The 17,823-nt window shown below is 46.4% G+C and overlaps 1 long non-coding RNA gene across 2 annotated transcripts in view; it reads right to left on the bottom strand.

Annotated features, from left to right (window-relative positions):
- LOC140456954 (uncharacterized) overlaps positions 1-17,823 on the bottom strand; it is a 74,728-nt gene that overhangs the window by 15,531 nt on the left and 41,374 nt on the right. Inside the window, exons 5-6 of one of the 2 annotated variants that reach the window (XR_011953279.1) lie at positions 7,146-8,471; positions 5,407-5,518 (exon numbers count right to left, since the gene is read on the bottom strand). The exons of the other annotated variant lie outside the window; for it this stretch is intronic. This is a non-coding gene — a long non-coding RNA (uncharacterized lncRNA). The remainder of the gene's footprint in view (positions 1-5,406; positions 5,519-7,145; positions 8,472-17,823) is intronic. 2 annotated transcript variants of the gene reach the window in all.

The raw sequence follows: 17,823 nt of genomic DNA, 5'->3' as shown, positions 1-17,823 counted from the left end.
GGGAGCTTGGACACGGTCAGTCTCGGTGCCCAGTACAGTGAGTCAGGGGGAGTCTCAGATCCCAGTCTGGGAGCTTGGACACGGTCAGTCACGGTACCCAGCACAGTGAGTCAGTGGGAGTCTCAGATCCCAGTCTGGGAGCTTGGACACGGTCAGTCACGGTGCCCAGCACAGTGAGTCAGGGGGAGTCTCAGATCCCAGTCCGGGAGCTTGGACACGGTCAGTCACGGTGCCCAGCACAATGAGTCAGGGGGAGTCTCAGATCCCAGTCCGGGAGCTTGGACACGGTCAGTCACGGTGCCCAGCACAGTGAGTCAGGGGGAGTCTCAGATCCCATTGTGGGAGCTTGGACACGGTCAGTCACGGTGCCCAGCACAGTGAGTCAGGGGGGAGTCTCAGATCCCAGTCCGGGAGCTTGGACACGGTCAGTCACGGTGCCCAGCACAGTGAGTCAGGGGGAGTCTCAGATCCCAGTCCGGGAGCTTGGACACGGTCAGTCATGGTGCCCAGCACAGTGAGTCAGGGGGAGTCTCAGATCCCAGTCCGGGAGCTTGGACATGGTCAGTCACGGTGCCCAGCACAGTGAGTCAGGGGGAGTCTCAGATCCCAGTCCGGGAGCTTGGACATGGTCAGTCAGCCGCTCGTGGTTGTTAGGGTCAGGATCCTTCCCCTGTGAGGGTGTGAGGAGATGAATGTTAGGCTGCCCCATATCCCTCTTCGTTCTTTGTGCCCTAGTGTGGGATGGTTCCTTCCGGAATGTGAGAATTACCAAGGAGAATTAGTGAAATGGAAGTGGTTGGTACAGCTGTTAGTGCTGGGACAGTTGGGGGGAAGGTGTCGAGGTGTTCTGAGTGAGTGAGTGGGCAGCACAGACACCAGGCAGAGTTGGGCAGAGGGGCAGAGAAGAGATTAAAGAGACTGAGAGAAGATGCTGCATTCAGTGAGAGTGGGAGAACATGAGCCTTGGTGAGAGGCGGGTGCAGTAACAGAGAGAGTGAGAGTGAAGTCACAAAGTGCAGATGGTGGCAATTACCCTGGTGCATGGAGAAGGTCACTAACCTTCTTCCTATACTGCTAGATATTCACCCAGAAGGCTGGCACCTCACTGACCCAGGGATCAGCATCTGACCAAGCTGGCAGGGTCTGGTGTCATAGCTTCCCCTGCAATCCCTGGAGGAAGATAATGTCCCTAATCATGAACCATGTCATACACCAGGACCAGGGCCTTGCCCACAAAGTGGGGCCCCAGTTTACCCCTTCTGCCATGTCCAGGCCAATTTCGACTTCACAATCCAAGAGTAAAATGACTTTTTAAAGATGGCTCCTGGAAACAGGGAGGCTGGTAAATTCTTGGGTATCCAGGCAGAGGGCAATTCTTATGAAGAAGGGGAAAAATCATCACGTTAGTGTCAGATGAGAGGAAGACCACGCAGGCAGGTAGGGTATAAGGCAGATTGGGGATGGTATCATGAGAAAATGCAATTCACCTTGTGGAGAGAAACACTCCATAAAACCCGATTAAAATGAGACTTGACCAAATAATAAGATGGTTTTGGCCTCTGTCTGTCTGAATCAAAATAGGGATGAAATATTGGGAGCAACAAACTTGGAAAGGAGAAATATACAGGAGATTCAATTCCTTAAAAAGGGGTAACACAATGTTCCAGACTGTGAAAAGGTGCCGGGGAAAATCCCCTGCCTTATACTTACCTACATTATCAATTCCTCCCTGTATGCAGGGATGGTGCCGGAGGACTGGACAATGACTAACACCGCAACTTTGTTTAATGTGGAGCAAGGGACTAACTGAATAGGTCGAGGCTAGAATTCTGAGACAGTGGATAAACTGTCACTGAGGAAATCCCAGGGACTCCAGGACAGTCGGCCTTGATGTTTTCAATGAAGATCGTGTGTAATTAATCTGACAGTGTCGGTTTGAGGCAGTAACTTGTGACTGCATGTGACCTACTTGGATTTGACAAGAGATCCCATGGCAGACTGTTTAAAACCAGAAACTGTGGGGTCCAGGTGAATGGAGCAAACAACCCAGAGAAATGCAGGGCAAGGCATTTGGGGACATCAACAAGAGAGAGGAAGACACAATAAATGAGAGTATGGTCAGTGTGGGCAGATAAATGAAGGTAGCTGGACAGATCAATAATCTTTTTAATGCAGCAATTTGCATGATTTCCTCTGTCAGCCAAAATACAGAATTTCAGAGCAGGAAGCTTATGCAGGAACTGTATAAATAATGAGTTCAGTCACAGCTTGGGGAATGTATACAGTTCTGGTCACCCGATCACATGGAAGGATGGAATTGGACTGGAGAGGGTACAGAGGAGATCCGTTACCCTGTGACAGTGGAAGTGCAGTTATGGGGAAAGATAGGTGAATGGAGGATGCTGAGAGGAGATTTGATTGGGGTGCACATATTGTCAGGAGCCTGGGTAGAAAGGGAGAGAACATTTTGGTCTTGTTGTAGAATTGCATTACAAACGGTGAATATTAAATGTAATTAATTGAAATATTAGCGAAGTACTGAGTAAGGTTGTTATTTCACCCAGAGTATGGTCGAGATCTGGGAGTCACGCATGGAAGTGGAGTAGAGGTAGAAACTGTCAAACCATTTTAAAAAGGTGCCGCGAGCTGAACTGGAAGGCCTATCGTCTCTGGGGAGAGAGAACTAGGGCTTCAAAAATAACATTACATCTTGTCCAATGTAGACAGTGTGCAGAGTGATTTCCACTATACTGTACTATTTTATGAAGTTTTCAAGGGTTACCAATATCTGACAGGATCAATACACAGGAATGATGGGAAAAAACAGGGAGGAGCAGTGTGTGAATTGATTATCATCACAATAATACTGATCCCAATCTTTATACACAGTGTACTTCACTGAGTTAGCCTTTTTATCCTTCCTGTGTAAATGGTAAACCCCTTTGATATATCCAGTTCTCGGTCATTGTCACACTGGAGCCACATCTCCATTATGACAGCTCCATCTGACCTGGTTCATGCTATTTAAAACTACCATTTCATTGGCCTTGTTGAAACGTTAGGAAGGAATTCAGGGATGGCAGCAAGTGCAAAGTCCAGGATTGCTGTAGGGTCCAGAGGTGGTTAGAGAGATAGGAAGTTGTGTGGAAGTTATGGGATATTGCAGGGATATGGGTTGTTCTAGAGGGTGAAGATTACAAAGACAAGAATAGTTTTAGGTTTTTGTTGAAGTGAAAATGAAGCTGGAGCAGCCAGATCAATATTCTGGCTACGAGAGCCTTGTCGAGAGAAACCCTCCCCGACACCTGATGAAAATGTTACCTGGACAATTTATCACATGGTTTATTTATCTTTACCTCTCAGCTCCAGATATAAAAAAAATTCTGTCCACTGTGCCGACATACTGCCAGTCTCTGAAACATCCGACATGTTCCATCACCCTTCCCACTTCTGGAAACCCACTAGTTTCTACAAACATTCCTATTTGTGTAAAGGTCTCCATGCCCTATGAAGCTCCCTGTTTCGAAACCCCCTTCCTCCTTATGAAGAACGTCAGACACAAACGGCAGACCGAGTCTTTGGAACCAGTTAGTGATTCGGAAGAGACATTTTGGGTGGAGAACATTGAGACGGAGAGTTTGTAGAAAACAGAAAAAAAAGCTTGTATTGGTCCTGCAGGAGATTGATAACAGGAGGATGGACTGAAAGGGACAGGACTGCCATTGGGGAAATTTACAGAGACAGCATTGGTGAAACTGCAGGAGGTTTCAGAGACTAGGGGATTTGTAGGTGTTAATTAACCTTAGAGATACGTAGAGTGTTTTTACAGTGATTGGAACGAGGTCAGTCAGTTAAATCTCATTAATACGTGTTACCTGATTGGGACTGTTAACTGGCTCTAATCAGGGAATCCTGGCTTATAAATAAACAGAAGCATCAGGGGCTCTGTTAACTATAAGAGCCGGCTCTGAGCTAGCTTGGGTCAGTGCCATGGATCATGCATGAAGAAATAAAAGGTGATTTGCTAACAGGATACCAGCCTCGGTGGAGTTATTTCAGTTGTAACATCTGGTAGATATTACAGAGAGAGGGAGGGCTGGGGGAATTTCCACAGATCAGGACGGGTTTAGAATCTGGAGGTTGCTGTGTCGGGGCAGAAGGTGGTTACAGAATCAGGAGCATGGTTGGGACTAGAGGATGTTACACAGCTGGTTAGGCATTGGATTAGGGTACACAACAGGGAAAATTGTAGGAACTGGAGCAAAGAAAATAGATTGGCAGTGTTGTCAGTGCTAGAGAACGTTGGAGATATAATGAACACTGTAGTGGCTGGAGTCTATGGAGATATTGCAATCTGGAAGGGCAGGAGGAGGTTAGTAAGGCTGATTGTTGTGTGGATTGGAGGAGATTGCAAAGATTAGGTTTCTATGGATCAGACAGTTGCAGAGAAGGGGAGAGCTGTAAAGACTTGAGAAATATTTTATAGAGAGGAAAGGTTATTGGGGCTGGAGGAGATTCCAGAGAAAGGAGGTTTGTATGGGCTGTACGAGTTACAGAGATAAGGACGGCGACATTGGCTGATGGAGATTTAGAATGTATCATACAGGATCGACGAGGTTATAAAGACGGAATATTTATGGATTTGGAGGACTCTCAAGACATCTCACGGAATGACACAGACGCCTTTTGGCGCAGAAGGGTATCATTTGGTCGATCATGGCTACACCAGCTCTTCAACTGAACTCTTTGCTGAGTAATGATCTCCTCCTTCATTCACATCCTCACATTTGTTTTGTATCAAATATCATCTAATCGCCTCCTGAATGTTTCAGTCAAACATGCATCTACAACGCATCTAAGTACATCTTAACTACTTGCGAAGATCTTTTTCCAGGTATAAATCCTCTTTCTAATTTCGACGCAGCCTTACTCCATCTTTTGATACGCTTATTATGAGGGGCCACAGGAGGATTCCGGGACAGCTCTATGGTGGCTCTCAGTTTTCCCATAATTCCCCTCTGCTCTACAATCTCCACTCTGAACCTCCAGCATTCATCGTGGCTCTTAATTCGGTTCTCCATCTGACACATATTCTATTGTTATTCACACGAAGCATCATTGGGATTGTTTATCCTGCTGTTCCTATTTGAGGGACCTTTCCTCAACTGGACCCAAGCCATCTTGTCTTTGCAGGGAGCCCATGGTTCAGTTTGTCATTTTCTGACCAAATTGGTGTTCCAGTCAAACGTTCTCAGCTTCGTTCTTGCCCCATTGAAGGCTGCTCTCAGTCAACTAATGTTTCTCACTCTCAGTTACTTATATCATTCTCTACCGTCATCCTGAACTTTACAATAAAATGATCGCTGTGCCCCAAAATCTTCCCCTACTGACACTGGATCTACTTGCCCCATCTTTTTCCAAGGACCAGGTCCAACAGTACATGCTGTCTTGGGCTGGACACATACTCCTGCAGTAAGCTCTCCTCCATGTAATCTAGGAATACTCGAACCTCGTGACCCTGCAACACCAATAACACAGTTAATATCAGTTAATATTTATTCCCTCCGTCATTTTTTTTTTGGTTTCTGCCGACAGACTGTACCTCACAGTGTAATTGTATATTTTTTTGTTCTGTAGCTCCAGCCAAATTAATTGTTTCCTTGGATGGATCATCTTTGTCTTGGACTCCTAAACTAATGCTAATTTAAACCAGTACTTTTCCCTTCATCCTTTCCCTTCACTTCTATCATTTTGGAATTCTTTATCCCCAGCAATATTTGACACCCAGTCCTGTCATTCCTTGAGCCAGATTTAGACACACCAATCTGCATCTGTAACTCTACACACTCCGAGTATTCATGTCTATGCAGAGAACCTCAGATTAAGGCTTTCTTTCTTGCTCCATCTTCCACTGATAAACTTGTTGTTGTAAGTTAGTACCAAATGTATCTCCCAGTATTTTGAGATTCCTGGTAGTCTCCTCTAATATTCCTTTTTGGATCCTAAGCACACACCAAGTTATTTTCAATCCCTCCCAAAAAACCCCAAAAGAAATGCAGTCCCGGCTCTGTCACGTTAGCCCATCCACCTTGCACAGTTGCTGCCTTCTTCAGAACCAGTCCCAATGTCCCAGGAAACCGAAGCCCTTCCTGCTGCACCATCGTTCCAGTCACACTCTCATCTACCTAAAACTCCGAGTTCTGTTCTCACTTTGACACGGCACTGGCAGTAACCAAGGGATTGCTACATTTGAGGTCCTGCTTGCTAACTATCCACCTAGCTCCCTAAATTCTGATTCCCAGACCACGTCACCCTTCCTACCCAGATCATTCCTACCAGCATGGACTTGACCTTGGACTGCTCACTGTACCCCAGACGAATGTCCTGCAGACACAGTGACATTCTTAACCCCACTATCCTGGAATTACAGAAATACTGACACCTTCTTCAGTTTCCTGACTCCCCTGTGACTATTGATCCTCTTCCCCTGTGACTATTGATCCTCCTTCCTTCTCCCTCCGATCCTGTACAGTCAGGCTGCTTGTGGGTCCACAGACATGGCTCTGACTGCCCTCCCCTGAGCAGCTTACACCTTAATCAGCTTCCAAATTGGGAAACTGAATTGAGAGGGAGATATCACGGTATTCCTGGATTCCCTGACTGTTTCTCTTCGATTGCCTAGTCCCCCATTCCCTTCCTTATTCCAGGCTGTCATGTCTGCAGGGTGATCTGCTCTCTGTGTGTGCTATCCCCATAACTCTCAGCATCACAGAGTCTCTAGCACTGTCTGATCTCCGAGACCCCGTGTTCATCTAGGACACGAGCAGGGGCTATGAATTCCCAATGTAACAGAACACAATTTCCATCTGACAAATATGTCTTGCCATGTCGTAAAATGCAACAGTCTAGAATAACTTAAATAATTACTTAGAATGAAGTTAACATCCGGGAAATAACAATATGGTTAAGTCCCTTATTCCACTGTGGCTTACTGAGGGTAATTGACAATATTAGCTCAGAATTTCACAGTCTCTCTTATTTCTGAGTTCAAACCTTACTTCAGAATTGGAAAAATAACTTTGCTGACTTACAGCAATTAACTGATAGTCGTTAATAACGGTGTATTTATCAGCCAATGAACTTACAGCCTTTTCTGTGATGGCTCTTGCACTTCTTCCAAACTGGGTGCAGGCAGGTCCCAGCAGCAGAAAGTTATAACTGTGACTCCCAGATACGTGTAATCCTCCAACTCCCACTGCACTCTGCTCCCTCACAGGGTCACGGTCTCTGTGACTCCCAGGTCCGTGTAATCCTCCGGCTCCCACTCCACTCTGCTCCCGCACAGGGTCACCGTCTCTGTGACTCCCAGGTCCGTGTAATCCTCCAGCTCCCACTCCACTCTGCTCCCTCACAGGGTCACCGTCTCTGTGACTCCCAGGTCCGTGTAATCCTCCAGCTCCCACTCCACTCTGCTCCCTCACTGGGTCACCGTCTCTGTGACTCCCAGGTATGTGTAATCCTCCAGCTCCCACTCCACTCTGCTCCCTCACAGTGTCACTGTCTCTGTGACTCCCAGGGATGTGTAATCCTCCAGCTCCCACTACACTCTGTCCCTCACAGGGTCACCGTCTCTGTGACTGCCAGGGATGTGTAATTCTCGAGCTCCAACACCAATCTCCTCCCTCACAGGGTCACTGTCTATGTAACTCCTACTTACGTGTAATCCTCCAGCTCCCACTCCACCCTGCTCCCTCACAGTGTCACCGTCTCTGTGACTCCCAGGTCCGTGTAATCCTCCAGCTCCCACTCCACTCTGCTCCCTCACAATATCACCCTCTCTGTGACTCCCAGGTCCGTGTAATCCTCCAGCTCCCACTCCACTCTGCTCCCTCACAGGGTCACTGTCTCTGTGACTCCCAGGTCCGTGTAATCCTCCAGCTCCCACTCCACTCTGCTTCCTCACAGGGTCACTGTCTCTGTGACTCCCAGGGACGTGTAATCCTCCAGCTCCCACTCCACTCTGCCCCCTCACAGGGTCACTGTCTCTGTGACTCCCAGGTCCGTGTAATAGTCCAGCTCCCCCTCCACTCTGCTCCTTCACAGGGTCACTGTCTCTGTGACTACCAGGTGTGACTCGGCCTTGATCCTCAGTGCTGATTTATATCCTCCTGCTTTGCTGCCTCTGTAACTCCCAGGTATGTTAGACTCAAGCTCCTGCTCCAAGTTGCTCCCTCACATGGTCACTCCCTCTGTGCCTCAGTGCTGGTTTCAAGCCTCCTGCTCTGCTTTTTCTCCTACTCCAAGTCCCAGTCGGTCCCGACCCTCGCTACTGATTAATATTCTCCCGCTCTCTCTCAGGTTCTCTGTCCTTGTGACTCCCAGGTAATGGCAGGCCTCAAGCCTCAGCTGAGATTTATAACGTCCCATTCCGCACTGCTGTCTTACAGAATTACTGTTGTGCCTGGAAAACACTGGAAAAGAGGAGAATTAGACAGAGCAGAGGGTGTCACAGTGATTGAGCGAGCCAAATGGAATGGAACAGGTTATCTGGGGAGCTAGGCTGATCTGCAGCAACTGAAGAAGTTTGCTAGAAGATACACGAGAGTTGCATATACTGATGAAGGCAAAGGACATAGAGAGATAGTGGCTTATTCATGACGGAGCTTTGTACAGTCCATAGGGCTTTTTCTGAGTTGATTACAGAGATGTGTAGTCTTCAACAAATGCAAATTGATAGCCAGCAAGTGTCGTATGGTACTGGAGACTGTTGGATGTTACGGAGTTAGAAGACTTGCAGTAAATTGGGGGTAATATAAACTTCTGGAGCACTGGTGGTGTTCAAGGACCCTCAGGACATGAGGAGGTGCAGAGAATGGGAGCATTCCAAATAGTGGGGATTGTAGGGGCTGGAAGTTCTGGGATGGATAAGGAGGAAGAAAATTGCCAATTTAGCACATGCAACCATTGTAATGACGGAGATTTAGGAAGGGAACCTGTGCTATCATTGATTACAGTTATATGGAAAGTTACAGAAGCTGAAAGGGTTACACATTTTAAAAGGGAGAGATTTGGGGTGATCAGAAGTTTAAACAAGAATAAATGAATTTCAATGATCTCTAGCACAGATGGGAATGGAGGAGGTGAGATATTGTGAGGAACTGTCAGATTTATATGGCGGGGAGGATGTAGGATATGAAAGGGAGAGCTGCATTGTCTGTGTGCAGTTGCAGACATCAGGACAAGCTCCTGCTGAATGGGACACAGATAACAACAGTTCCAACGGCTGGTGCAGTGGCTCAAGAAGGCAGCTCACTACCACTTTCTCAGGGACAACTCCAAATCACCAATAAATGCTGGCTCAAACAAAAAAGCTCATGTTCATGAATGAATGAAGGAATAAAAGATCTATAAGTAGCATTGTGGTCACTCAGGCAGGCTCTTTCAACAGTACTTCACAAACCCGGAACCACTATTCCCTGGAAGGACAGGAGCTCCAGGTGCAGAGGAACACCAGCATTTCCAAGGTGCCCTCCAAGACATGCTTCATCCTCCCAGCACTGTGTCTGTCCCTACGCCCAAAGGACTGCAATGGGTCAGGAAGGCAGCTCCCCACCACCTTCTCCAGGGAATTACAAATGGGAAGGTAATGGTGAAACTCTGCTGTTTACAGCCAGACAGAAAAATAAATCCAGCAGTGGGTGTGAAATGAAATTTCCGTTTCAGAACAAAATGCAGAACATGGATAGAGGTTTTGTCTGATTGGCACAAGGCAGAGTGTGAAGAAAGGGCAATTTTTCACGATGGGAACTGGTGATGCGGGGAGTACCGCAGGGGTCAGTTTTGGGATGACACTCTGCTCATTATACATTAAGAGTCTGGACAAAGAATGTGAAGGGGTACGAGAAATGGGTTTCCAAGAAAGATCCCAGCGATGAATTTTGTGTCATATGAGGAGCAGGTGAAGTCTCTGGGTCTGCACTTGATGAAGTTTAGGCGGCGGCGGGGTAGAACCTTGTTCAAACTTACAGAATACTGAGGGTCCTGGATGGAGTGGACGGGGGCAAGATGTTTCCACGAGCAAGAGAGACTAGGGGCCAAGGGCACAGCTTCAGAGTGAAGGGACGGCCCTTCTGAATAGAGATGTGGAGGAATTTATTCACCAAGAGGGTGATGGATCTGTGGAACTCACTGCCTCATGGGGCTGTGGATACTAAGTGATTCAGTGTATCTACCTCAGGGATAAGCAGGTTCTTGATGAATAAAGAGATCAAGTGTTACCCGGGGTAAGTGAGAGATTGGGGTTGAGAAACAATTCAGCCACAATCAAATAGTGGAATAGACCCGATGGACCGAATGGCCTAATTCTGCTCCTATACATGAAGGTCTGATGGACTGCCCTTTTCCCGTAGGTTTCCAAGTGTGCAGTTATCATTTCTGGTATATTGTTTACCATACATTCCAGCACTTTCGTGATTATTGCTGTCACCTCTTGGTTTCAGATCAACTGCAGAAAGCTACATCACAGAGTAACTTGAGAATAATTGTGTATAAATCTCAGAAAGGTGGCATACAGGGCCAGCAGGACATAGAGAAGGCAAATGGAATGCTGGCATTGATTTCAAAGGGAATGGAGAATAAAAATACGGAAGGCTTGTAATAAATATAGAGGACTCCTGTCAGTCCGCACTCTGTTCACCTCTACCAAGTCACCCCACCCCTTTCTTCACTCCAATGAGAAAAAAATTAGCTCCCTCAACCTTTCTTCATATGAAATGCCCTCCATTCCAGGCAGCATCCTGGCAAATCTCCTGTGTACGCTCTCTAAAACTTGCACATCCTTCCCGTAAAAATGGGACCAGAATTGAACACAATATTCCAAGTGTGGTCTCACCAGGTCGCTATAAAGAAGCAGTAAAACCGCACGGCGCTTAAAATCAATCCCCTTGCTAAGGAAAGCCAACACAACATATGCCTTTTTAACAACCCTACCAACGTGCGTGGCAACGTTGAGGGATCTATGGACACGGACCCCATGACCTCTCTGTTCCTCCACACAGCCAAGTATTCTGCCTTTCGCCCTGTTTTCTGTATTCAAGTTCAACCTTCCAGAATGAATCATCTCACACTTTTCCAGAGTGGACTCCATCTGCCACTTCCAGCCCAGCTCTGCGTCCTGTCAATGTCCCATTGCAACTGACAACAGCCCTCCACATTCCTCACCACTCCACCAACCTTCATGTTATTGGCAAACTTACTAACCCACTCTCCAACATACTTGTCCAAGCCATTTATAAAAATCACAGAGAGCAGAGTCCTGGAGCTGATTGTTACAGAACACCACTGGTCACTCAGATCCAGGCTCAATACTGTCCATCTGCTGCCACCCTCTGTCTTCTCTCGGCCATCCGATCCTGTATCCAGACAGACAGATTTCCCTGTATCCCAATCATCCTTCTTTTCTGAATGAGCCATTAAGTATTCTGTCATATCCTCAAATAATTCAATAAGGTTTGTGAGGCATGACCCACCCCTCAAAAACCCATGCTGACCATATCTAATTCAACTGCGGTTTTCCAAGTAGTCGTAAATCCCGTCTTTGGTGTCCTCATCAATAATCTGCACACCACAGACATTAGACCAAATCTGTAATTCCCAGGATTCTGCCTCCATAATATGGTACAGACTCTACAAATCTTCTCTCCTCTGCCATGTTCCCCAGAAGGGCACTGGAGGGTGGTGGGGGTTACAGAGGTAGGGAGGGATATCAGGACACGAGGACATTTGGAGGGTTGCAATGCCAAAAGGAGGCTTCAGTAATTGTGAGGTTTAATGGTGATGAAGGCATTTGAGGAGGGAGGTAGGATTATAGGGAAATGAGAGGTTTCATAGTTTAGGTGTTTTGCTAGGGCTTCAAGAGGTTACTGAGTTGGGGAGTTTTAAGCACTTGTGGATATTACATAAACATGTGATTTTAGTTGCAGTGGCAGGAAGAGGATGCAGGAAGCTGGAGAGTATGGGGTCTGAAAGAGGTTATACAAATGGGAAGAGTTGTCAGGAGTGGAGGTGTTTACAGAGGTACCAATGGTCTGATCTGGAGCAGAGGACCCAGATTGGGAGGGACGTGGGGACTGGAGGTGGTTTCACAGAGAGGGAGGACCATAGACCCACAGGAGGTTACAGAAATGTGGAGAGCTGTAGGGCTGACAGGTTAATGGAGTTGGGAATGTTGGGAGGGATAGAGAAGTTTACAGGGATAAGGATGTTTGTAGGCCAGGGCTGGATTACACAGACAGGGACTGTTTTAGTGAGCTGAGCAGATTACAGAGATAAAGAGGTTTGTATCATCTGGCGGAACAAACAGAGATATGCAGGGTAGTCGTGACTGAAGATGTTTATAGATATAGGAAGGCTTAGGTTCTGGGGGTTATTTAGACATGGAGGTTGTGGAATCTGGATTCGATTTTGAGAGATTGAGGTAGCAAGTTTGGTTGGAGACAGTTTCACACATAAGGGAACATAGCACAAACAGAAGGAAGTTCCTGCGATACGGAGGGTTCGAGTGGAGAGTGATGTTTACACAGATAGGGGTGTAAGAGCTGGAGAAGGTTATGGAGATGGGTAGGTGGATGAAGATACAGGAGGAGCTTACATTGACAGGGTGGGTGATAGTGACGGGAGGATGGCACATAGTTAATGAGTCTTGTAGGAACAGGACCGAGAGAGGCACAGGCATTGGAGTGGGATGTACAGATCAGGAGTGTTGCAGGGACCTGAGAGGATAACACAGATAGGGATGGTGTTAGGGTCTCCACAGACTGATGGTGTTTTAGGGACTGGAAGAGGTTATGTAGACAGGGAGGGCTGTAAGAGCTGCAGGAGCTTATGGAGAGTTGAAGAGTTGGAGCAGTTCACAGAGGAAGGTTTCTCTGACAGGAGTAGATCACAGATAGTGAAGGTTGTGTGGCTTGAGAATGTTAAAGAGAGGGAGAGTTTTCCGGTCCGGAGGATATTACACTGACAGGAACAGTTGAAGAGACTGAAGCAAAAGTGCACGGAAAAGGTTACACAGATAAGGAGGTGAGTAGGGACTGAAGGTGAATACACAAACATGGAAGGTTGTATTATTAGACGGAGCTGAGAGGGATAGGGACTGGTGTAGGGATTTACACAGATAGGGAAGGTTGTGTTTTTGGAGAAGGTTACACTGATACAGACAGTGTTAAAGAGTGTTGAATGGACTACAGAAGAGCTCAGAGAGAATGAATTCTGGTGAGTGGAGCAGGTTACAGACACAGAGATGGCTGTCGGGTTGAACAGAGCTTCTACAGATCCGCAGTGCTGTAAGGCTGGAGGGAGGTTACAATAATAAGGGTTACCTACACTTCAGGACTTTTTTGATACAGAGAAATTCTCAGAACGGGATTGTCAAAAGGAAGTACAGAAAGTCCAGATGAGTTTACAGAGAGATAAAGGTTTTTGGGGTTTTCAGGATGGAACAGTGATTGGGAGTGATGTAACAAATGTCAACAGTTATAGGGAGGGTTCTAAAAGCAGGAAGAGGTGACAGTCATAGCGATCGTGGTAAGGACTGGAGAAGCTGACATCGCCAAGGAGTGTTTTAGAGTCTGTTGGAGATTACACATATAAGGAGAGTATTGGAGATAAGGCAAGGTTCAAGAGACAGGGATAGTTGACAGGACTGGACAATAACCTGAATAGAATCTCCACAGTGTGGAAAAAGGCCATTCGGCCCAACAAGTCCACACCAACCCCTCTAAAGAGCATCCTAACCAGACCCATCCCTCTCCCGTCCAATAAACCCTGCATTCCTCATGGTGAACTCACCTAAACCACACTTGCCTGAATACTACAGTCAATTTATGACGGCCTATCCACGTATCGTGCAAATATTGGACTATGGCAGGAAACCAGAACACCCGGAAGAAACCCACACATTCGGGGGGAGAACATGCAAAGTCCACACAGAGAGTCGGCCAAGGCTGGAATTGAAGCCAGGTTCCAGGCACAGTGAGGCTGATTATACAGAGCACTGCAGAGATTGGACTAGGTCACAAAGTTCACAAGGGTTTATTCGAACAGGAGGAAAATATAGTCAGGAACAGGAGAAGCTTACATAAATGGTGTCCATGAGAGGGACTGGAGGAGGTTAATGCAATAGGGAGGGTTGTGCATTCTCTCGACAATTAGAGGTAGGGACAGTTGGGGACACTGGATGAAGTTAGTCATACTCAGAGTTGTACACACTCTGAGTAAGGGCAGATGGAGTTTACTTCTGATCACTGTGAGGTAATGCACTGTGGGAAGTCTCATAAGCGAAGGATATACATCATTAAGAGTAGGTCCTGCTGGAGAACTGAGTAAAAACGGGACCTTGGTGGGGAAGTCCCTGGATGTTTGAAGGTGTCAGCACAGGTTGACAGGGTGGGGAAGGCACCTGAACTGGGAGCAGGAGGGGGACCCACATCCTGATGGGGCGAATTGTTAGAGCTGCTTGAGAGGATATAATCTAATCTGGCAGGGTGTTGGACCTTAAACAGTCATAAGGCCAGAAAGAAGATTGAGGTTGGTGCACAAGTTAAAGACAGCAAGTTCAGCAGACAAGGCAGGCAAGAACATAGCAGGGAATGGGGAACTGGGAACTGATGATTAAAGTGCATTTATTTCAATACAAGGGGCCTGACAGCTAAGGAAGATGAACTCACGGCATGGATTGGAACATGGGACTGGCATATTATAGTTATTACAGAAACAAAACTGATGGAGGGACAGGACTGGCAGCTCATTGTTTCAAGGTGGAGATGCTACAGGAAGCATCGAAGGGGAGGCAGGAGAGGACGCGTGGTGGGGGGTTTTCATTGCATGAATCATTACATCAGTACCTAGAGAGGATATTCCTGTGGGATCACCCAGTGAAGCTATGTTAGTGGAACTGAGAAATAAGAATGGGTCATCACTCTGACACGATTGTCTTACTGACCCCGAATAATCAGTGGCAGACTGAGGAACAAACATATCAGGAGATCTCAAATATCAATCATAATAATAGTGCTGTATATGGTTGGGGTTTTTAAACTTTCCAAACCTCGACTGGGACTGCCAATGTTCAGCGTTTGCAAGGGAGGAATTTGGTAATTGTGTTTCAGAAAACTCCCAATCAATATGTAAATGGCCTGAAAAGAGAAAGGGGCAAAACCTGACCTCCCCTTGGGAATTCAGGTAGGGAAAGGGACTGAGGTGTGAGTGGGAAAGCATTTTGCCAAAGTGACTCAAGTCTATTCGTTTGAAAATAGTGATGGAAAAGGACAGGGCTGGTCCACAGGTTCAAGTTATAAAATGGGGCCAGGAATATTAGCCAGGAACTCTCAAAAGGTGATTGGGGAGTCTATTTGCAGGGAAAGGGAAGTCTGGCAAGTGAGGAAAAATTTAAAAGTGAGATATACTGAGCAATCACCACCTGTTTGTGTGCAGGTCAATGCTGACAGCGTTCGGAAACACTGGCTGTCTACTGAGGGTCTGGTCAAGGAAAAGGGGGCACGTGTCAGGTATAGCCAACTGGACCAAGGGAATCCCTGAGGATCACAGGGGCTGTAGGAATACACTTTGGGTAGATATCAGGATTGCAGCAAGTGTCCATGCATTAGCCTTGGCAGAGAATGATAAGGAGAATCCAAAAGTGATTGTATAAATATATTGAGTAAAAGAGTAACTCGAGACAAAATAGTGTCCCTTAAAGATCAATGAGCCCATTGGTGTGTGGAACAGCAGGATATGGGTAAGACCTTAAACACATTTTTCCCTCCAGGACTTACTGTGGACAAAGACTGGGGAACTCAGGGAACAAGAGTAATACATTAGACCACATTTGGAGTTCTCTGCAATTCCAGTCTCCCTGCTATAGGAAGGATGTTGTGAAATTTTAAAGTGTTCAGAAAAGATTGACAAGATGTTGCCAGGGTTGTTGCTGAATAAGCTGGGGTTATTTTCCCTGGAGCATCGGAGACTGAGGGGTGACCTGACAGAGGTTTATATAAACATGAGGTGTCTGGATTTGGTCAACATTCAAGGTCTTTTACCAGGGGTTGGAGTGTCCAAAACTAGAGGGCATAGGTTTAAGGTTAAAGGGGAAAGGTTTAAACGGCACTGAATGGACAGCTTTTTTATGCACACAGAGCTGAGAGAAAGTAGCAGATACTGATACTATGACAACATTTAAGAGATATTTGGATGGGTATATGAATAATAAGGGTTTAGAAGTACATGGGCCAAATGCTGGTAAATGGGATGGATTTATTTACATCTCCTGGTCAGCATCGACGAGTTGGACCGAAGGGTCTGTTTCCATGCTGTACATCTCTATGACTTGAAAAGAGTGCATGTTATAAAAGGTTTTAAAACACAAAGCTACGGAAAAACCCAGGACCTGATTCAGTGTATCACAGAACATTGTGGAGCCCCGAGCAAAGATATTTGTGCCATTGATAGCCATGTGTGATGTGCTGGAAAGGCTGAAAGGTGGCATAGCGGACAGTGAAGACGTTGTAGTCGAGGATAAAGGGAATGGCCCTCAGGACAACTCCATACAAACCTGTCACGGTGGACGCTGCAAGACATGTCAGATTGTGGACATAGATACCACTATTACGTGTGGGAAAACTCCCACCTTGTACATACCAAAATGCTGTCTCTTAAAGATCAATGAGACCACTGATGTGTGGAACAGCAGGATATGTCTAAGGCCATGAACACATTTTTTACTCCAGAACTTACTGTGGACAAACACTGGGGAACTCAGGGAACAAGAGTAATATGTTAGACCACATTTGGAGTTATCTGCAATTCCAGTATCCCCGCTATAGGAAGGATGTTGTGAAAGTTGAAAGTGCTCAGAAAAGATTGAAAGTACTCATGTGACTCAGCCCACATTATCTATCTTATACGTTGCAGGCAAGGATGCCCGGAGGCATGGTACATTGGGGGAACCGAGCAAAGGCTACGACAACGGATGAATGGGCACTGCACAGCAATCAACAGACAGGAGATTTCCCTCCAGTTGGGGAACATTTCAGTGGTCCAGGACATTCAGCCTCAGACCTTCGGGTGACCATCCTCTAAGTTGGACTTCGGGACAGGCAGCAGAGAAAACTGGCCGAGCAGAGACTAATAGCTAAGTTCGGTACCCATAGGGAGGGCCTCAACCGGGACCTTGGGTTCATGTCACATTACAGGTGATCACCATTGTACTACACACACACAGATATTCCTACACACATGCTCTCTCACATACACACGGACACAGGTACACACAGACAGGCACACAGACACCCACACACACCTTTATAGACACACACACTCCCACACTCACACATGGACTCCCTCACAGACTTAAGACACTCTGCAACCACTACACACACACTTTCTCACACTCACAACCCCCACCCCAGATAGACACACACAGACAGACAAAGACCCACAGACACACATATATTTTGTGGGGTGAATTTGTACTTGCAGGATTATATTGTACTTTGCTCAAAAACTGCATGCATTCATGTAGAACTCTGAGCTCAAAAACTGCATGAATTTATGTCAAACTCTTATCTCACTTTTTAGATTAGAATCAATCTAAATATCAGGTCATAGACAGAGAACACAGGGGGCTAACACCTTCAACATAGTGTCCAGCTATCACCATTGTTAACAGCTAACCCGAGAATTCAACTTTAAAAAAAATGTTTTGTGATTTACACATGAAAGAAGTGAAACTATCACTGTATTCTAAACGATGAAAGGCTTAACAGACAA

The sequence above is a fragment of the Chiloscyllium punctatum genome, chromosome 31, assembly GCF_047496795.1.
Source record: "Chiloscyllium punctatum isolate Juve2018m chromosome 31, sChiPun1.3, whole genome shotgun sequence".
Lineage (NCBI taxonomy): Eukaryota > Metazoa > Chordata > Chondrichthyes > Orectolobiformes > Hemiscylliidae > Chiloscyllium > Chiloscyllium punctatum.
This window is presented reverse-complemented; position numbering and strand designations above follow the sequence as displayed.